The sequence below is a fragment of the Rhipicephalus microplus genome, chromosome 1 (genome assembly GCF_043290135.1).
Source record: "Rhipicephalus microplus isolate Deutch F79 chromosome 1, USDA_Rmic, whole genome shotgun sequence".
NCBI lineage: Eukaryota > Metazoa > Arthropoda > Arachnida > Ixodida > Ixodidae > Rhipicephalus > Rhipicephalus microplus.
This window is the reverse complement of record NC_134700.1, coordinates 237,804,614-237,827,638: the sequence shown is the minus strand read 5'-3', so window position 1 is coordinate 237,827,638 and position 23,025 is coordinate 237,804,614. Positions and strand designations below refer to the sequence as shown.

The window sequence follows — 23,025 nt, the reverse complement described above, 5'->3', positions numbered from 1 at the left end:
TGACGACGTAAAACCTACACTCATATTGTCGGCTCGCGAATATATTCGTAAATCAGGTGGATATCTTAATGGAATAGTGCACGATTTCCAGCTTCTTTCATTTTTTTTTAAATTTCCAGCTTCTTTCAATTTTTTTTTTTGATATAGGATGTCGAAAAGGCACTGACCCGTGGTTTGCTAATTCGTCACAGTTTCTTTGCGTCCCTTTGACTCAACGGGTCTGGAATCTTTCAATAATAATTAGATAGGTACCATGTGATTTTCAATGCAGATACCCCGATCTCAACGCCATTCTTCAGTCTTTCTACAAGCATTGTTCGCAGTTTTCAGAAAGTAAGTGCTATTGCACGCAGTGCAGTTGTGTAGATCAAGTTGTGTATTCCATTCACATCTTCAGCTTAATTAACATTTTAAGCTTAGTTCGCTTCACGTAGGCTTCAACATGTACTTCATTACTGCTTACTTCCCCCTTTTTTTTTGTTCAAGTCTGGAATCAGCTTTGTGTAAAGGTTAACTTCGCGATAAACTTCGTGTGCATGGTAAAAGAAAATCAAAGCGGCAGAAAAGATTAGTTAACGAGAACTCCGCCCACAACAATCGAAACGCCTCAGCAAGCAAAGTTCCTATTTTTCATTGTGTACAGGAAATTGTGGCAAGATGCTTTCTTTCTTTCTTTCTTTCTTTCTTTCTTTCTTTCTTTCTTTCTTTCTTTCTTTCTTTCTTTCTTTCTTTCTTTCTTTCTTTCTTTCTTTCTTTCTTTTTTTCTTTCTTTCTTTCTTTCTTTCTTTTCTCTCGTCGTACCGTGTGACTTCCGGTGACGGCGAAGTTGTCCACTCGGCTTGCGTTAAACTGCAAAAAATACCATTAACACCGCGTGCGCTCCGAAGTGTGCACTTCCTGCTACAATTCCCCGGCACAATATATATCTCCGCGACTCGGGACAGACAGTGGAATCCCGGTGGAAAAACCAATCACGGCTTCCAGTATAATGTTATTGCAGAGCTATTAGGCTGTCGTCGGGGAACCCTTTGCTCGTCCTTATACGCCGCTGTCAAGAGATGCTGCGGACAGCGAAGAAGAAAGTCGGGGACCGCGGCATAGGCTTTTCATCAGGCGCGTTCCTTTTGTAGTCGCTTCGTCTTTTGTCCTCACTGCGATTTGTTTTTTTTTTATTCTGTGCCCACCAGTCGCTGGCCGTCGCTAATCAACGCTTCCTTATTGTTCTGCTTCGCTCCGAAGTTTTCTATTGTCCACGACTTTTTTTTTTTTTTCCTCTTTCAATCATGAGCGATCGCGCGAATCTCAGAACTGATGCTTTTGAATGGTTTCCGGCGAGACGAGGCAGGATTTGCGGGCCGGTCCTCTACCCTGCAGTGGGTGCTGTATTGGTCAGAGTTCCACCTTCTTTACGTGCCGTACTTTTGGCCGACCAGATAAAAGGTTGGCCGCTGTCGTCTTGTATCTCATTAAACTCTCTTTCCTTATACGTATTTAGAGTTTACCCAGCGCTCTAAAAGGGTTCAGACGTGGTTCAGACTGTAGGGCAGTTTGCTGGCATATTATACATCTTTTAAACCTCGCAATCAAGGTGGGACAGCGTTGGACATACACGTGATATTGTTTGCCCGACTTCGCCCCGATGGAAGGGTTATGCCGAGGGGCCTGTGTTTTGCATGGGCTATTGCTACTTGAGCAAACTGCAGTGCGTGCTTAGGAGACTTGAGTGTTCGAAAAGCTGTTTTCTGATACTCTCACGCGTAAGAAAAAAAGGTAAGAGCGATATTTGTTCGCTGCCTTTATAATTAGTTTTGCTGTGCCGGCAGGCATCTTGAAGTTAGTAGACATTAATTATACCATCAGTTGTGGGAATCAGTGTATTTTTTAAAAGGTTAGGAAACATGAGCGGACGTGTCAATTGATAGCATTGAAGTTTTTCATCCGAAGAGCCTATTGCCTCTTTGTAATAAAGAAGTAAAATAAAAAAGCGGGCGCTGCTAATTCATGCTTAGGGATGAAATTCGGCTGAATTTAATGGCGAAACCGAAGTGACCGAAAATGCAGTTGCCACACTCTAGTGGACGATAGGAATGACGCCACAATTTCCCTCTGCAGTATTCTGCATTTTCTTAACCTACGTGTGCAACCTCCAGCGCAGCCCACATTCGAATAGAAGTGCCAACGATGGTTCATTTCACGACGCTCGTTAACCTGGACGTTTCGGACGGGTATGACAATAGCGCTATCCGGCGTTTTGATTTTGACGACGAAACGGGTAGAATTCCATCGTTCCGCAACAATTACCATGTTGTTCCGAAATGGTTAGCCGCCTTGCTTTTCCGCGCCCTCTATCCCATTTCCTTCCCCCGTTCTTCGAAACGTTTAACGTTACAGTGTATGGTAAATCGGATTAACCGATGCCAGAACGATGAACTAATTTTTGCTGTTGAGATGGCAGATTCTCGGTATGTGCGACTGGAATACTATAGCTCTGAAATTAGTGTTTCAGGTAAACTGAATATAAAAAAGGACAACGTGCATTTAAAATTATTCTTTCTTTTGTCTCTATCTTCGACAAACTTGCTCGCATGTTATATCAGTGGATATGTTGGCCACATGCTCATAAGATGTGATCACTGAGGAAATATTTCACCCAAGGTCTTGATTCTGTATGTTCTGGAAGGAACCATAAGCATTAGTGTAACTCTACGAGGTTTTCCTTTTTTTTTAAGGTTAATAACTTTTTTCACAGTACCACTGCGGCACATTACGAGGAACAAAAGTGTGCCGTAATCTTTAAACCAAGAGAGCGGCCATGGCGTGGCAATGCTTTGATTACGAACGGTGACGCGGGGCAGTTCTTGCTGTGTCGCCTTTGTTATTGTCTCTTCGTACTGCAAGCTACAGTTGCTGATCGTAGGAATGTCAGCACATATAGGCACGTCTCTCCTCCCATCGCAAACCGGGTCCGCCGCTACGAACACCAGGAATGTGCTGAGTGTTCTGGATTGTCTACCGTAACTTGAGCCATTCTTCGGAGAAAAAGAAAAAAAGTGATAGCAGTGGCAGCGGAGATGCTTCCGAGAAATAAACTCTACGCGAGGAATTTCATCTCAATGTGATTTACAACAGCATGGAAAAACATCAGGTGGATATAAAAACACGCACCATCATGAACTTGCATGGTTGTATAGCCGGCTTCGTAGTTACAAGCGTTGCGGCAGGGAGCATTTCAGTAAAGAAATTGCAGCCGATGCCTAACTGGTCTGTACATCGATACGTAATTACGTGGTTGCTTCAATTTTCGAGCGTCAGGTTGCCGTTAATGAGCAAAACAATATCGACAGGCAGGAACGCCGACAACACCTGGCAGGTCAATATATTTTTTTTAATGTAACTGAAAAAAAAAATATTGCAACTGTGAAACGTGGCATGCAGACTGCATGCAGAATTAGGCGTATCATTTATCAGCGCGGGGGGGGGGGGGATTGTTTCCCTTTATCCCCCTCACCCCGGACGCACACCTTAGCCGCCATAATAAGGGCTGCATTTTGTTCTATGCATGCACTACAGATGCCGAAATGAAGCCTGCGTACACAAACGCTCAGATTTTCATTACAACAATGGCAGATTTGTTTTGTCATTTTGCGTACCTCACTTTCAATGCACAGCTATAGTCCGTAGCTTTCCCGCTGGGCGAGTGAGAAATTCAATCCGCTGTGCAGCAATATACTTCTTTGCAGACTTGTTGGTTCACACCGAAGTCCAGACTTGCTGCGCAAGCAGAATGAATGAACGTGGGCGATTTTCTGCGCTCTGTCCTCTCTTCCTTCTGCCTTTTTTATGCTTGCTCGTCAACTCTCGATTTCGCTTTGGAGAATCAAATAGCGAGACGCCGATTATTTGGCAGCACTTCGATTCGTTTGTGCACTGATTATTGCACAAGAACGCCGATTGTAGAGTGCCGTTGGCTTGTAAGGACGCGTCTTATATAGGTTTCACTTAACGCCGTCCTTCGATTATACGCGTGGCGTAATGCAGCGGACACGCTGAGAGACTAGCGCCCATACCAATGCTGCGTGTGGTAACCCATGCAAACGTGCATTTTTTGTTTTTTGTTGTTCAGTTACATTTCTATACGCTACTGTCTTTTGTGACTCCCTACCATTTCAATGGGAGCCGAAGTAGAATGGGCCGGTATACCTGCGAGGATGATGGAAGAGGCCGTGTTATAACTTGGGTGAGGCGGCGAAGCACCACAGTGCTTGTATATATACGAGTACAGGTATGCCCTACGCAGCAAGGTGAGGAAGGTTTGCGTTGATGAACGGCTTGCATGCTCGCGCTTCAAGGCAGGTTTTTTTTTTCTATTTCAGCATTTATATGTACAGGTACCGCTTCGTTTCATTGCCCAGTACTGTGTACAGACCACATGCCGTTTGTCACCGGCTCATCTGGGAGGATGGCACAGGTGCCATTAATGACCCCTAAGCGTCCTCTGAACATAAAAGGACTGAACGCCGTATTTTTTTCCTGGCGTTTCCGTCTTATCGGCAGCATTCAGCATGCCAGTTCATGTGACGTCATATGAGGAAACGAGCTCTTGATGGGTCTATATACGAAGAGTACAAGTGGGCATTTGTCTCCTATCCTGCTTTGCAATGCAGTCTAACGCCCGGTCTCGCATGGTCATCGCGCGCGATGAACTTATTCCACTTCGTTTTGTGCGTTTTCGACTTTGAAAGCGGAGGTAATAGCGTGCAAAAAAAAAGGGTGAAACCCTGATTTGTTCGACACCTAATGCTTACATTGTGCGCATGTTTTATGAAGAAATAAGCGGAGAGGATATATATATATATATACCAGATTTGTTGAACGTCATTCACGCTGGACCCGACGTATTGCATGCAAGAAAGAGACGACGAAACTTTCGTGGAAGCGTCTTTACTTAACGTTTTCAGCTGGTGGACCAGCCTTCCGAAGGCTGGTCCACCAGCTGAAAACGTTAAGTAAAGACGCTTCCACGAAAGTTTCGTCGTCTCTTTCTTGCACACACACACACACACACACACACACACACACACACACACACACACACACACACACACACACACACACACACACACACACACACACACACACACACATATATATATATATATATATATATATATATATATATATATATATATATATATATATATATATATATATATATATATATATATATATATATATTATGACGAAGCGGGGAAGCCGACCTTTATTAGGCCCCGAAGATACAATGAAGCGACCTCCCCCCCCCCCCCCCCCCAAACACACACGCAGCCCCTATGCGGTGGTCTAGTGGCTAAGGTACTCGGCTGCTGACCCGCAGGGCGCGGGTTCGAATCCCGGCTGCGGCGGCTGCATTTCCGATGGAGGCGGAAATGTTGTAGGCCCGTGTGCTCAGATTTGGGTGCACGTTAAAGTACCCCAGTTGGGCGAAATTTCCGGAGCCCTCCACTACGGCGTCTCTCATAATCATATGGTGCTTTTGGGACGTTAAACCCCACAAATCAATCAATCAACCGCGCCATGTCAAAGTCACTCTAGCCGATACGGTGGGCGGCTTGAAGTCCTCTCAACTGCGAAATTTTTCACATCGAGTCCAAACGATGTTTATCAATCAGTTCAAACTTGCGTCACCCGCTTCATGTTTATTTTGCTCTCAAAAGTTTCAACGCGTTGTTGCCCGCATCAACACAAATCCGGAAGTCGTGGACGAAACCGATCGTGGAGAGTGCGATTATCCAATCTCTGGCGCCTTGTCGAGAGCGGGTGGTCAGATACTCAACGACGATTACGCTCGCTTGTTCGTTATCTTTGTGTCGTTCTCCGGCGCCAGCTACGTGTCCGTTTGATGATAGCGATAGCGGTGGCGTAGCAGCGTTTCGAGCAGGTCATGGTCACTCACGCCTGATAAGCGGAGAGTGAGAATATAATCGGGCAAGTATAGAGTGAAGATTTTACCTGCCGGAATCACGATTAGGGGTGTGACTCCGGAACGATTTTGCACTTCACCTTCCTTTAATTAATGTACACCTAAATTCAGCTACAGTCAGCGTCAAAAGTTGAGATACCATTAGGCCCGAGAAAATTCTAAATTTCTCAGCAATTTGTTGTTGTATTCGACCGACCTGCACTGCATGGTACATGCGGTTAGTGCGTTTGAGAAGAGGCCGGGTATCTAAATTTGAGGCTGCCTGTGAAAGCAGCGCGAATATTCACCTTTTTTTTTCTTTTACAGCGAAAGGTGTTATGACATCAGAACAATTAAGGGTCGCGTGTGGCGCTGTAGTTGTCCACCGCCGCCGATGTCCGTAACCACGATCGTGCAAAGCAAAAAAAAAAAAAAAAAAAACTAAGTAAGTAAATGAAAACACCAAGAGCTCAATGGGATTCGAACCTGGGCCCCTGCGTGCCAGCCAAGTATTGTTTGAGCCAGGATGTTTTTTCATGGTATTTATTACATTGCGTATTTAAAATTGTAACACTTGCTTTGGCGTATAGTGATGCTTTCATTCAGCGACATTAATCACGCAACTACTGCACAAGCATTCAAAGGCTTACATACATATATACTTAAGTCCAGAAAAAAGTTCGTCAGACAATTGATAGGGATGAACACCTCACCCGGTGCTGGAAACTACATATAGTAATCTGGCCGTATATATATATATATATATATATATAGCGGGCTCGATGGCGACGAACGAATCACGTTAATATGAGTAATGAAGTGGTTAAGAACGGCAAAGGAACAACCAGGCGTCACACACTGCTAGTTGCGTAACGAGTTGGTCGTCGAATGCTCCAACCCATTACGAAAAGCTTCACGCATAATTCTTCGCCGCCGTCAGCAACAAGGTAAATAAATTGCGCAAAAACTCCTTGCAAGTGGGTAGTGGGTACCACGTTTCTCCAAAGTATGACGAGAGGTGGCATACGAAATGCCTCCCTATACTACACGAAACGTATGGTGATTGAATGGCTTAGTGGGTACCCTGCAAGCGTGCTCGTACCAGTTACTCAAAGAGTGTTTAATAGAAGACTCTAAAAGGCCGCTCTTCCAGCTTTCGCTGTGATTGTGCTGCGCGTTCCGCGCAGGCCTGGCGTCTCAAACTTTTGGCGGTGACGACGCGGGTGTCTCACGCATTGTGTCTCCATCGAAATGCGATTTCCGTGGACGGGAACCGAACCCGCCTCCTCGAGCTGAGCGGTTCAACATTAGCGCTACCAGGTCAATTTATGTATACAAGTTTTTTTTTTCAGCGCGCGAACATAGGAAAAAAAGTACAGGGTAGACAGAAAGAGCGTCTTCAGCCGCAAGTTCCCGCAACTCAGAAAAAAAGCAGAAAAACTAACAGGGTTGCTTATGCATTCCCTTAAGGACCACTCGAGCGCGAAAGTCATTCTTATCTTCTTTTTTTTTCATTTTCAGTCGGCATATCGAACATTCCTCATGCCTCTCCGCTTTATCTACCTCACCTGGTTCAGCACTGTAGCCTCCGTGATCTGCCCAACGTCGACCAAGTGACGACGTCACCTGTATACGTCATTGCGTGACGTCACGTTATGTGACGTCATAGCGGCATAGTCTAGACATCCGCCGCGCTGCCGTACTCGGCTGCTGACCGGATGGTCGCGGGTTGAACGCTGGCCGCGGCTATCGCAATCCGTTGGGGCCGAAGTGCTAGAGGACCGTATTTGCTGGGTGATGTGGGTGCACGTTAAAGAACACCAGATGGCCGAAGTTTCCGGAGCCCTGCAATACGGCGTCCCTCGCAAGCACACCGTGGCTTGGGAACGGTAAACCCCAGATGTTGTTGTGACGGTAGACTTTCGCTTTTCCGAAAGCATTTCGAGCCTTTCTCTTCAATAAAGAGAGATATTGGGGCAGGGGTGCAAAGGAGCAGAAAAAGGTGTATCGTCACATTTGCTTGTCATGAGAGTCTGTTTTCTTTTTCCTCCTCGTTCAACAAATGTTACGCGCGAACAAAGACAAGAAAACAGAAGCATTTTCGCGTTGTTCATTATTATGAAGCGTCAGAGTCGTACAATTTAACGGAAATCCCGAGAGTAATGTGAATAATTGACCATTTTCTCAGCGATTCCACTAATAGCGCGGGCGGCTGACAAAGCGCGGGACAGCGAATTCATTGCGCAAATTTATCGTACCAGCTACTCTATGCAGTCGTAACAGTGACCTGTCAAATATACAGCCTCCAATGCAGCGTAACCAAAATTTGGACCGCTGTCCTATCAATATTTTATTATTGTTCTTACCTTGATGGCGCAGACAATTCTTGCTGCGATTACATGTCCCGATGAAACAAAGTTGGCGATTTTCTCTCATACGCCCTTCCCCCGGCTTCTTTCATTTTTAAATTTTTTTCCGTGGCGCAGCTTTTGACGGCAGCAACGAAATTTTCAGCGTTTACGTGTGGGATTGGAATTGGTGTGTTGTGGAATCAAAGAGTAACTGAGACTGGAAAGCCAAAGTGAGAGAGCAAGGAAAGATAAATGGAAAGAAAGATGCACCTAATGCGGCATAGTTAACGGGATTTGCATGCGATTGTTTAAAAGCACAAAGCTCTACCATTCGCTTCCGGTGAGGACAAACTGTATGCTCGAAAGCACAAAGGGCGCCGAGATTCTTGACGTGCAGTCCTGGTCAAAAGTTCCCAAGCCGCGCTTCCGTAAAAATACATGGAATAGTGACATAGAAATTTTTGACCCCCTCCCCTTACTTGGGTGTTATTTCAAGTGTTCCCTTGTGCACGCATCTAGTGTCAAATTTGACATTGTGATGGCATCGTTTATTTTGAACGTAAACATTCGACAGAAGTCTGTCTGGTTGGGTATGAAAACTGGGAGGTGATTTAAACTGCGCTTTTCGGCAAAACGAGAGAGAGAGAGAGAAAGGAGGGGGGGGGGGGGTCATTGAAGAGTGCTTTGAAGAAGCCACTGCTTGCAACGTAGTCCTGCAGTCTCCCCCAAGGAAGGAACCAAGTCGGTTTCGAAACGTCGGGTTTCTTCAAAAAGTTTTGATTGGAGTTAAAATCCTCTCCCAGCTTTTATTTTCGCACTGCCGCTCTCCGCGCAATTTTTACTTAGCTGTTAATCTCAGCGCATGCTAAGTTGATCTGTGATTGAACCTGCGCACATACTTTCGCAATTTTTTTTACTTGCTCCGCCTTTCAGTGCAGTACTTACATTTGCTTTAAGAGCGATGCGAACTAAAGTTGCGCATTTATTTTTTTATTGTGATTTGAATCATGTCATAAGCATCATTACAGCAGTCCTGGGTTGTTTCGATTGTCACGCATTTATCTCGGCACTTACTGTGTGGCACGAAAAAAATCAGATGCAGCGTGGTTAACTTGTCCGCGTTTCCTTCGACTTTTTTGTTATTTTCTTTCTCAATCGGTCTACCCTTACGCGGCTTTCTTCACAGATCTGTTATGCATTGTCATGCACGGCCAAAGCGGCGGTACGTAATAGCCACTGTAACGTAGCGCGACGTACTGTATACATACCGCGTTTCGTGTGCTTCGTCGGCGTCCTTTGGTTAAGCACACTCCCTAGCTCCACACACACACACAAAAAAGGGACACTAAACAAGCCCCTCATTTCTGCAACCGGATCAGAACGTCGCTCACGTCCGCCCGCCTGGCGCCTATAAAAGCTGGCGCGTTCGCGTTTTGCATTCGTTGCTGTGGGAGCACGCGCGCTCGCGGTGGTGGTGCTGCTGCTGGTTTTTGGTGGTAGTTTGCCATTGGCGAGCTTATCTATGCCCGTTATCAGCGCGGCCTTCTCTTCGGCGGCGGCGCACGTGCGACCGCTCAGCACTTCGCGGGCGGCGTGCAAAGCGACGCGTGCCGGTCGGCGGCACGACGGATTGCGGCGCCCGCCAGTCGCCGCCGCAAGGGGCGCCGCGAGCCTAATTGGCCGCGTGCGGGCGCAGCCTTTTGTAATCAACATTCTTTGCGCCGTGTGCCGCTCCACCGGCGTCTCTTTTTTCAACGCAGCAGTGTCGTCGCCCAGCTGCCGGTTAGTCGGGCTTCGCGCGTTCGGCGGTGCTGCTCCGCCGCGGAAGATGCACGACATCCGGAAGCGGCGTCTTCGGGACTTCCGTCCTCCTCTAAACGTCGCGGGTGGCTTTCTGGGGCGGCTTTCTTCGCCGTTGCACTCGAATAGTTTTTATCCGGCTTCCTCGCAACGAAGTCGCGCGCGATGCGTTGTTTCAAGGATTACTGTTTACCCCTCTTCCCACTGTGGTTTCTCTTTGTGCTCTTCTTCTTGACGCTCTCAGGTGAATCCTTATTTCGGTTAGAGAAACGTCGGTTTAGCTTGTCGCTGGTAAAGCTCTGCCGGGACATCGTACGGCAGAAGTAATCGCGACCTAGAAGCAGGTAGTGGCGGCTTGTAAATCCTTTACTGGACGAATCTCTTCAGCTTTTGTGGTAGTTGTACGCCTGAAGCAACGTATGGCGTGTTCGGGAGAAGCTTATATGATTAGTTCTAGAAGAAAAAAATGGAAGAAGTGCAAGAATAAGACTTCGATAGTCGAGAAGGTATTTGTCCATTGCTTAGCACTGGAAGTTGCAGTAACTTCGCTTCGATTCAGTCGCCCATTCGTGGCGCCTTTCGTGCACTTCGTCATCGGAGCGTCCTGTAGGTGGCGACGTTTACGCTTGTGACTTTCGCGGTGATGGCTGGTGGTGGCCTCTTATTGCATCGTTTTTCAAACACAAGCATAGTTAAAGTATGGTGCTTATGGTGCCATAAATGTTGTGTAATTTCTTCTAAACACAGCAAGGCAAATTTATCAGAAACGTCGGAATCTCTTTGATCTATGTACAAATTTCTAGTGCCTCAATGAAATAATTGGTTTACTGACATTAGCGTTCAGAACTACCTGTTGTATGCACATGTTCTAACCTGTTCTGTATCAGTAATTGATACTGGATGACAATATTTTTTTTTCACTAAGTGTAGTTTCTTTGCTTCTTTTTATTGCCCTGGGCGTCATGCTCATACTGCATGGCTTGACCATCTCCTATAGAATCATGCCCAACTGCTTCACAGACTTTTCCATGGTGATTCCAGCAAGGATCATATGTAGGCTTTATAGACTTTAATAAGTACACAAACACCATTTTTCCTGGCAGCCTAGCCCCCGGGCGCAGCAACAACCGTCGGACATCATCATTATCATCATCATCAGCCTGACACGTCTGCTGCAGGACAAAGGCCTCCACCATGTTCCGCCAGTTAACCCGGTCCTGTGTGTTTAGAAAAAGTGGTTAACGATTTAGAGTACTCGGTACTCTACTTGCTGCTGCCAATTTATACCCGCAAACTTCTTAATCTCATCTGCCCACCTAACCTTCTGTCTCCCCCTAACCCGCTTGCCTTCTCTGGGAATCCAGTCAGTTACCCTTAATGACCAGCGGTTATCCTGTCTACGCGCTACATGCCCGGCCCATGTCCATTTCCTCTTCTTGATTTCAGCTATGATATCCTTAACCCCCCACATGCATACGTCAACCGTCGGACATATATATTCAATCAACACTAAGGAACCATTTTTTTAGGAAATGTTCACAAAACTTTTGGGTTACATAATCACATAAACGAAAACCATGCTATACAGGAAAGTTAATCATTTGATCGTTCTGTCTCCAATCACCCACCCTTATCGACAATGTTTTGTTCTCTGATATATGGTCGACAGGCAATCGGCGATCCGCTGTATACGCATGGCACGACCTGCCCAATTCGGTCTCCGCACTTCTAACATAAGCGAGTTCTCAATTACATCAGAAATCGAGGCCCGCCGTGGTGGTCTCGTGATTATAGTACTTGACTGTTGAGCCGAAGGTCTCCGGATCAAATACCGGCTACGGCGGCGCATACTAGATGGAGGCCAAACGCTATATAGGCTTAACCTTGGGGCGGACGTTAAAGAACTTCAGGTAGTTTAAATTCTGTAGCCATGCACTACGGCGTCTCTCAGAATAATACATCGTGATTCTTGGACGTAAATTCCCGACAATTATAATATTTCTCAAAATGCGAAGCCGTAACTTGAATACCGTGGCCTGCGATGACGTCAGAACGCACGGCGTCAACAAATAAGAGGGACCCGCGACACTCCTGCAGCCAAGTCAGTCGCCGACCGTTGTCTCAAACGTGCCAGCGGGTCGCGTGATGAAAGTGGGGGGAGAGAGACGGGGGAAAACCTTGCGTCGGCACTCTTGCATGCATAGAGACACACACGCGTCCATTCAACGTCGCGAGGGACGACCGTCAACAGGCGCCTGCGTTTGTGTACGTAGTAAGGCGCCAGTTTGGGGGGCGATAAACCTGCGTGACACTCTGTGCTAATCAGCCGCAACAAACGACAGCCTTATCGGACGGGTCGTTTTCACTTTGTTTCCCCACGGACAGCCTCCGCCTCCCTGCTTTGCCACTCGCAGAGAGGGCTGCTGGAAAACCTTTCCATGCGCGAGGGAGGCTAATGGCCTACGCTGACTGGCGCGAGGTTTTTTTTTTTTTTTTTTTTAATGACGCCGTTGGGTCGCGTGCCAGTGTCGGGTGTGCAGACTCGACTATGTTTTTCCGCTTGACGGACAGGGACGGGAGGCTCTCCTTTCGCGGAGCGTGTGAAAGGATAGGGTAACCCCTCCAGAATGTTGTGTGTTTCACTTCGTTGAACATCGCCGTTCGGGTGATTTTCGGTTACGGGAGCACGATTCGTTCGGGGGAACATTCTGCCAACACTCAACCTAGTGTAGTGGTTTCGGTGCTCTACTGCATGACCCGAAGGTCACGGGGTTGAATCCCGGCCTTGGCGGCCCCATTTCGGTGGAGCCGAAACGCTAGCGAGTCCCGTGAACTTAGCTTTCGGTGCACGGTAGAGAAATCAGATGTTCGAAATTTATGGAGTCCTACACTATGGCGTCCTTCGTAATTTATATCGTGGTTCTGGGTTGTGAAATCTAAAAAAAAAAAAATAATTATATCAACTGCCAACACTTCCACTTGTCTTCGGCGTAACTTGCGAACGCTCATGTGACGAACTTTGTCGAAGAACGCAATCGCCATAGCCAGTTGAAAGAGCTTAATCGAAGGCGTATTTATGCACGTTTCCTAAGGTAGTAATCTTAAGTGTGATCGTACGTTGTCGTCGTTGTTGCTTGGCGTAACGCATGCAAAACCACATACGGCATACAATTCTCTCTGAGCGTGCGTGATCGATCCAGAGAGAAGTTTTCTTCTTCCTCTTGTTCTTCGAGTTGCTTGTTGATAAACGTATAGGAATGACGACATATAGCATAGCCAACTGTAGCATATCGAGCACGTGCTCGCGCCAGGGAGAAACAGTACAAGAGAGAAAGAAATAAAAATATATATAATAAGATTTTAAATGAATAGAAATAAGTGAGAAAAAACATACAAAACAAGAAAAGACAACAATAAAGAAAAAAGAAAAAAAAGAAACAGAAAATCGAAGAGAAACAAAGAAGGCTGCCCAGTTCCGCCCATCCTTCAGACTTGTCACTACTATAGTATGAAGCGGCGTTATATTTTTCTTTAGGTGTGTGCTAGCTGTTATCATGCCACGAGTCGCTTGTTCCATATTGGCGCATCGCTGCGTACAAGCGTACTGCATCGGTTGAGTCGCTGCATAACGTGAAACTGCGCCGGCTTTCTTTACGTTGCTGCTTCGTGGCAGGCGTATGTTTGTTGGAAGTCTTTCACTAGTGATCTGTGAATTTTTTTTTTTTCGTCCCGGCAGCCCCGCGGGCGTAAACGGAGTAACTTCGCTTTAACGCCGTTCGCATACTAGGGAGTTGTAACATATCACCAACGGTACCCACTATCACTGGTGCACAATTTACTCGTGAGGAAGCAAGAACTCTCGCGGGGTTGACGACCGCCGAGTCTGTAAAGAAAAAGAAAAAAAAAAAGCAGTGTCCGGGGATGCGCATTTGTAAACAACCATGACCAACGCTGTCGTTGTAGTAATGACGAGCAATCGACGAAGACATGAAGCGGAAATGGGGCAGTTGTGGCTCCCTTTCCTCAGCTTTCTGTTCTTGTCTACCCGGTTGTCTACTCGGCTGGTGTTTACGGCACCACCTCGGCTTCCACATTCATCTGCCTTCTGTTGAGCAGGTATAGTACAGTGCGAGATGGAATTCCGTGCTGTGCGTTGATCATGTGATCGCTGCCGCTTTGACCGTTTCTTATTCTATGCATCAACCGCTTATAGCGACAGTCTGTTATAGGTCCACTCAGTCTGGTCATTCTGATGTCCACCGCAGGTGTCCACAAAGAGCGAAAAATGAACATTTCAAAAAACTGCCCCACCCGGGAAAAATTCCTCTTACGTACCTGACTACTACTACTACTGTAATAATAATAATAATAATAATAATAATAATAATAATAATAATAATAATAATAATAATAATAATAAAACAGTTTCACATGCAATGGTTTCGCGTACGACACGTCGTTCCCATCTACATTGCATCTCCTGTAAAGTTGAACCTCGGTAGATGACACTGAAATAGTGAATTGTTGGTTATATCGAACCAAATATAAACTGTAGTTGGCTGCGCTTCATTTCAGTGACATTTATTCTTTTTATAACAAAATAAAAAAGCATGTGAGAGCTGCCGTGATATTGGCTATAACGAAGAAATATTTAGTTCGCGTTCAAATGTCTAAAGGCACTAATTGAAGCAAAATAAATATTAAAATACAATCGACAAGCACTTCTTTTTTTTTTTAAATATGCGGTTGTGCTTCGAAGCAACTGAACCAATATCGCATGATTCTTCTAATGAATAGAACGCAGGCATGTTTTATCAATAGAACATTGTTCTTCTGTAATTTCACCTTCTCGTGTCATAATCTATGCACTTTGAACTACCGCTAGGAGAGCGGAGACGATTACCTATCACCTCGTTTATAGTTGGCTTGAAGCCTAAAATAATGCCTTCTTGCCATTGCGAATTATGAGCAAGCCAGCTCGGCGATTTTACAATGGATACTAAATATAGCGATTTATCGATTTTTCCGATGATACTTAAGTGTTATGCACAATGATGCACAATACCCTGTTGCATGGTATTAGGTAGAATGGATGTCAGGTACGCGCAGGCAAACTTTTTTTAACAGTCTGAGCCATCTGCTGTGATTGCGAGATGCGGCCAGATATACAGCTTTAGTAAGAAATTAAAAACATAACAACAGTGGTATACCCCGGGTACGTCTGTAAAAACACGTTCACCGGACCTAACCGGGTTGTCACTGGTGGTCACTTTTCGCCAAATTGCCGAATTTGAGAAGCCCGTGGTGACCTAAAATTATAAATGGCGACATGGAGAATTTTTGGTGATTTTCGGCTTAGGTCTCGACTGGGTTATCCATTCTATGTTCAGCGTGTTCACAGCGTACGAGTGACATTTTTTTTTCTATTTTTCTTAGCTTTTAGATATGCCAAAAAGTGCACTTTCGCGCAAGTCAGTATACATGCGTCCTGTTTTTCGTGTGTATATCCTTAATTAGGCTTAATTAGGCTTCATTAATTAAGTACCCCGGAGGTACGGGTGCATGCACTGGCAACCTCCTAGCAAAATGTAAGTCAGTGGACTGCTTCACGTGCGGCGAAGCGGTCGCGTAATTTCTTTTGGTGCATAAGAGCTTAAAAGCTTCTTGCCCCGCCACGGTGGTCTAGTGGCTAAGGTACTCGGCTGCTGACCCGCAGGTCGCGGGATCAAATCCCGGCTGTGGCGGCTGCATTTCCGATGGAGGCGGAAATGTTGTAGGCCCGTGTACTCAGATTTGGGTGCACGTTAAAGAACCCAAGGTGGTCAAAATTTCCGGAGCCCTCCACTACGACGTCTCTCATAATCAAATAGTGGTTTTGGGACGTTAAACCTCACAAATCAATCAAATCAATCAGCTTAAAAGCTTCTTCAAAAGTTTCGCTTCTGAATTGACAGATGATGGTTAGGCCGCGTGTTCCAACCACAAATTCTAGCTGTTCGCTTGGTGACTTCTTCACTGCTGCAGTACCACCTAATTTTGTTCGTAGAGTTTATTTTATTGATATAATTTTCGGGCACGCCAGTTAGCCGGTTATTTTGGGCTGCCTTCGAAAACTACACGGAGGCGAAAGTGTAGCGAAAGTTTAGCGTAAGTTTGACCACACAGAAATCGTGGCGCGCACATTAAAAAGGTTAACGCACTACTGCCGAAGATTTCGTTTCCGTTGTTTTGTAATGATGTTCCATTACCAGACACATTATTTCATTGCAATGAAATGATGTAAATCTGCAGGAAGGACACGCACGCTTTTTTTTTTTTTGCAGCAACTGCGACGCCGTGTAATCTTTGTAGCTAAAACCATCACAAACTTTCGTCATCAGGCGCTATATAGCATTCAGGAACGCTGCTGAGGCATGCATGCTAGGGTACCTCGATGGGAGTGGCCTATCATGCAGCGGAGGCATGCGCATCGAAGAACCCTATAGTGCATGCCCTTTCTGAGCTCACGTATGGTGAAGCAGATAGTGAAACTCGCATTGAAAATACTTTTAAATAATTTAGGGTTTATGGCTGGTGTTGTATATACTTCACGGGGCTATCATAATTTGCAATTTTTATTACTAGGCACGTCGCACATATCTTAAGTGGCGACTTTCTTTTTTTTTTGCAGAATTTGAAGAAAAATGGCGACTTTTCGCTCGAATATCAATGACAACTTTGCCTTAAACTGAACCCAGCTAAACCTGGACGCGAACTTTACCAACGATTGAAGCTGTAGTCGAAGGCTATACCTCTTCTTTCGGCTCGGAGGGATCACAAGAAAAAAGGCACGACACAACTTTGCTTTGTTAGTTTTGGTGCCTGTGAGTAAAACGAGAGGGAGCCAATGACAGTGCCTTTTATTTTTGTCTTTCATTTAACATTACGTGGCGACCGAGGCCTTCGTAATGACCGCACCACACCCTCGGCTTCCGGCAACTGTCGCGAAACAAATTCCGACCGGAATGGCTCCTCGGGGACGCGGAGTGGTCTTCGCGCTTCGTTATGGCTTGACACAAGCTCCTTCCACGACCGCTGTGTTGTATACACAGCGTACGTTCGCGAGCGACAACAGCGTCGCAAATGACTTCATCGTACTTTATTGTCGTCCTGTCAGTGCTACACGTATGAATAAAGAGCGAATTGCACAGGGAGCTGTACATTGTCGTGTACTACATTATGCATTGTGGCGTTCCATTCTCCCTGTTACGGTGTACTGTTCGTCGTAGCAAGTTTGTGTTGTTTTGGAGTGAGCAGCCATGTGTAACTACTTTGAAAGATAGGAGGACGAGGCAAGTAGAAAAAAAGGGAGGGTTGCCACTTCGGAGACCGGCTGGACTATACCCTACGCTCGGGGAAGGGGTAACGTGTGTAAACGATAACAGGAGAGAGATGTTACAAAATTAAAGGGAGCGGGGATAAGGGCAAAAGAAAAAAGGATGGAATAAATAATTCGACACAGCTTCAGTTTTGTAAGACCGGTTGTCTGCAGAAACGCAACAACGCTTTCTTTCAACGTCTTCTGTGCTAAGGTAGGATTCAGTCAGTGTCCCAAGCGGCAACCTTTGTTCTGTCGAAGGACGATTATCAAGTCTAACATGTCGGAACGTTTTTGTCTCGGCGCACTGCAAACGAGGACGTTGACGCAGAAGATGGGTGATTGTTTTTTTCTCGCAGCGGAAGTTATTGCATGTTCTAGGCCATTCCAATTCGAAAGGAGTATAGGCACTCGTGAAGACCATGCCAAGCCACAGACGGGAAATAAGCGTCTCCTCAGATCGAGTTATTCCTGATGGAAGGCGGAGCTGGAGAATGGGACCAAAGCTGTGTAAAGAAGCGTTGGTGAATTCCGCCGAGTTCCACGGTGCAAGTGTCAGTTCACGTGCCAGCAAGCGAAACCGTGAAGCTGCGTCAGTTCTCGAGATCTAGTTTGCTTTCTGTGCGCAATCTTCATAAGAAAAATGCTAGGTTCGCTGTAGTCTGCACCCTGCACATATTCCGTGCTTCATAACAGCTGACTGAATGCGGCGCCCATTGGTCTTTCGGCCGTTGTTATTTGGCGTTCTGGATGAAGGTATACCTACGTGTAGCGCCGTTGTTCGTGCTGGGGCGTTTCGCGTACACGTTCACATTTTTTGGTAAATGCTTCGCGAGCTTGGTGCATGCGTCAAAAGCTCGACGAAGCAGCCGCATTGCTGGGCACGCTGGTGTGTACGTGCAGCTATGACTTCCGCATGCACGGCATAGGCGTGTTGGCACGGTCTCTCCTTCCTATACTTCTACACTTCTTTCGTCTACGGGATGCGCGTGTCAGTGCGAGCATGCTATTATTATATCAAGGTGCATCTCCACAGTGCACGCGCCGGCTGACTGTCGGTTGCACCTTGCGCGCAACAATATACTGCACTTTACTCCTTCACGAAGATTAAAAAAAAAGAAGAAAAAAGTTGCAATAAAGTAGCAACTGGCAGCTATACTCGGCTATGACAAGAATGTGAGCACTGGCAGGTGTGAATGATTGACTGCCCGGGAGGAATTCCGGTGCAGCGGCTGATGACTCGTTCCTTCTGCCTAAAGGCCTCCAATTTATAGGCTTGAAAGAAGACGCTTTCTTTCTTTCTTTCTTTCTTTCTTTCTTTATTTCTTTCTTTCTTTCTTTCTTTCTTTCTTTCTTTCTTTCTTTCTTTCTTTCTGTCTTTTTTTCTTTCTTTCTCCTCCACTTGTTTATCAGAACAACACTTCAACAACAGTTTATACGGTTCCAAATTCAGGCACCGATGACACGTGGCAATGCAATGAGAACAAGTCACCTCGACAAAACCGGATTGCTTAATCAGAAATGACTTAATCATATGATGGTTTTGGGATGTTAAACCCCATATACCAATCAATCAATGATTTATTTATTTATTTATTGATATGTAGGGTTTAACGCCCCAAAACCACCATATGATTATGAGAGACGCCGTAGTGGAGGGTTCCGCATATTTCGACCACATGGTGTTTTTTAACGTGCATTCAAATCTGAGCACACGGGCTTACAACATTTCCTTCTCCATCGGAAATGCAGCCGCCGCAGCTGCGATTCGATCCCGCGACCAGCAGGTCAGCAGCCGAGTACTTTAGCCACTAGACCACCGCGGCGGGGAATCAATCAATAATCAGAAATGGCTGATTGTCGACTAGCCCACGATCGAGAGAGCATCGATTGCTGGTAGGGGTGCGCGAATATTCGGAAATTTCAAATGACGAATATACTAACGTCGTATTTGACTCTGTACTCGAATTGAAGTAGCGCATATTCGAAATTTCGAATTTTTTTTTCTCGAATATCTTTGAAAAAAAAATGGCAGTGGTTTAGCTCAGCTATGCCAGGATATACGTAGCGTTAGCAAAGGTTCAGCTGATTATTCTTAGCTTTCCGGCGTGTCTAGGATTAGCTTGATTATCATGCTTACAGCTGTTCCAATGACACACACATGGTATACGTATTATGTGGTACATGTATATTTATTTTGCCGGGCAACTACTTCGAGATCCGATGAGTTAAGCTTCTCCGCTCTACTGCACCGTTGAGCAGCATTTGCACTCTCCTTCTCCATGGCTATACCACAGTGGCAAACGCCAGTCAGAGGCGCTATCAAGCGGCTCCAGCGCAGTGTCAGATGGCGACTGCACAGGGAAGGCGCGCGCGTCGGCGTCCATATGTCTACCAAGGCTATGACGGCACTCCTCTGGAAAGCGCACACCGGCGGCGGTGAGTCGCGCGCGGCCGCGGCCGAGTGCGAGGGAGGTGCCGGCTCCGGTGCGTGACACCACTGATCGTCTGCGCAGCGCATCGAATTGCGCGCACACCGGCGGCGAGCCGCGCGAGGCGGTGGCGGAGTATCATTACGCATGCGCAGACCAGTGCCACGCGAAGTTGGCTCAGCGAGGCCAGTGTAGCTATCTTGCTGGGAAGCGCAGCCACTATTACAAAGAACACACAACACAGGCGCTTAACTTCAACTGAAGTTAAAGTTAAGCGCCTGTGTTGTGTGTTCTTTGTAATAGTGGCTGCGCTTCCTAGCAAGATGGATCCTTATCAACTCGCCCGATACAATTGTTTATTCAGTGTAGCTAACGCTACAAAATCAGAAACGACAGAAAACGCTCCAAGGCCCGAGCCGTGGGAACAACGAGGGGTAACTCTTCTCGCTTTCATCGTCCCAGATACATACGCGTCTTGCTTAAAACTCCAGTGTCGCCGAAGCAGCAGCGTCAGCAGTCAACTATCGTCGCTATGAAATTCACGATGATGTCAACTCATGCAAATTGCGTAATACGTGACTCGCAGTTTTATTTAAAAGCTGTTGACAAACTACCACCTTGAATACTGCTATATTTCAGCCTGTAGTTACAAAATATTTCGAAGGTTTAGTTACTGCTCAATTTGAATTGATATTTCCTTTCAGTTAAAAGTAGTCGTAATGTTCCTTTGTTGCCTTATGAACGTTTGTCTCAAGTAAAGCGTCGCGGAATTATAGGGCTGTTCTGAAAATTTTCACCTTACTATTCGAAAACTGTTCGAATAATATTCGGTTCGTATTTGATTCGGCGCCATCGTTATTTGATTTGGTTCTAAAATTTACTATTCGCACACCCTTAATTACTGGAAGATGGCGCAATCAAACGCGCCCGTTAGCGGCACATGTTTGGAGGGCTGCGTTTTGCCACTAGGTCGGCGCCAGATTTTCGGCGCACAACCACCGAGTTTCGTGTGTTATATATAACGAGCTTCGCTGGAATACGTCGCACCTTAACGACCGCTTCTCTGAACGGTTCGCACTCCCGCGAGGAGTACTCTTTTTTTTTTTTTATTCCGCTTAATTGGACTTTTCCTAGCCCCGCCGCGGTGGTCTAGTGGCTAAAGTACTCGGCTACTGACCCGCAGGGCGCGGGTTCGAATCCCGGCTGCGGCGGCTGCATTTCCGATGGAGGCGGAAATGTTGTAGGCCCGTGTGCTCAGATTTGGGTGCACGTTAAAGAACCCCAGGTGGTCGAAGTTTCCGGAGCCCTCCACTACGGCGTCTCTCATAATCATATAGTGGTTTTGGGACGTTAAACCACACATATCTATCTATGGACTTTTCCTATACTCAAGTTCTGGACAAACCGCTGATACGCATTGAAATGCACCATCATGCAGTGCGAACTCGTATATAAACACATGACATGACACACACCTGGCGTGGCGTGATCTCTAGCGCCTCGCGCGGCGGTTTGACACTGTCGTGGATCGCGGGCACGTGTAAACATTCAGGGACCATGACGCAATCTTGCATGACGCGCTGCGTGCTGTTTTGAGCCGGCGTACGTGTCTGCCCTGCGCTGCCGGTGAACTCCTGGCGCGCCCCGTCGCTGGCATTGTGTGACGCCTTTGTTCTCCTACACGCATCGCGCGATGGGTGCCTGCTGTCAGCCGGCGTCGCAGCATCGGATAGCGGCACGAGTTGCACGTGCAGTGTCACTGTTCCTGCCACTTGTTTATTTATTTGGGGTTGAGGAGGTCTTAGGACTTCCTTAGACTAGTCCCTCGGGTGTTTCAACTAAGTTTGTTTATTTATTTCATTGCTTACAGTGCAGAAATCGACACACCGTTGCCAATATCGTCGTATACACGTCTCTAACCGTATGGTGGTTTTGGGACGTTAAACCCCACAAATCAATCAATCAATCAATCAATCAATCGTATACACGTCTCAGTTGAACAGAGAGCAAACGTCAAGGTGAAGCTACATGTTCAGCCTGCCTCTGATACGGGGGCACACAGACGAAGCCCTGACACCACACCACGATGTCACCGCTTGTCGAGGCAGTTGAAATCACGCCGCAGTAACCATGCAAGCGCCAGACACCGAAACGATTGACCCGCATTGAGCCACAGTTAACCACCTTATCTGGGACTACATGAAGGGAAGACTTCCAATATCCTTGTCACTCCTTCCCCCAAGGGGTGGGAGGAGAGGCTGATCAGCACTAGTCCAGCTCTAGGTCGTACGGAGGACATATATGAGGTGGTCACCAGGCTCACTTGGTCTGGCGGATCACGTACCTTTACAAAAACTGGTGACAATAATGTTGTGTTCTCCCTCTCTCCAATCCTTTCTTTTTTTAATTTTTATTGAACGCCGGCAAGCGCCGAAGATGGTTTTCTGTCGTCCTGTCGAACATGCACCGTCAAAGTGCGACGTCAGCGGTGGCATTGGCGTGCTTCTCTTCGCGCAAGCGTTATGATGTACCCAGTATGCCCGCAGGGCGCTGTTTCTGTCGAACTTTAGCAGCAGTGTGGACTCTTGTCTGCTGAAATTCTTGAATGTAACAGACTTGCACTGGTGGTTGTAGACCCAATAGCAATATTGTGACTGTGAGGATTGTGTGCGTATGCCCCGCCCCCTTCACTCTTTTCTGTGCCTTTAACTTTCGAACTCCCCCATTCCCTCCATCAGTGTAGGGTATAGAATACCAGTATGCCTCCTGTTTCTTCTTTCCTTTCTTCTTTCCTCGCCTGCTTCTCACTATTTGAGCGATCGGCTTCTTCGTGGACCTGTGTGTGTGTATGTGTGTGTGTATGTGCGTGCGTGCACTTCTGCGTCTCTCTATACCACCAGTGAGATGCGTAACGTCGCAACAGCTTTTAATGTTCTTACACATTTACTTTTTTCTCCGTTTGCGTGTCGTGGTCACTTCTTGCCCCGCCGCGGTGGTCTAGTGGCTTAGGTACTCGGCTGCTGACCGGCAGGTCGCGGGATCTAATCCCGGCTGCGGCGGGCTGTATTTCCGATGGAGGTGGAAATGTTGTAGGCCCGTGTGCTCAGATTTGGGTGCACGTTAAAG

At 46.5% G+C, this 23,025-nt stretch overlaps 1 protein-coding gene across 1 annotated transcript in view; it reads left to right on the top strand.

Moving 5' to 3' along the window:
- The window catches only part of LOC119166221 (A disintegrin and metalloproteinase with thrombospondin motifs 7-like), a 129,457-nt gene that overhangs the window by 7,203 nt on the left and 99,229 nt on the right, over positions 1-23,025 (top strand). The window lies entirely within an intron of this gene.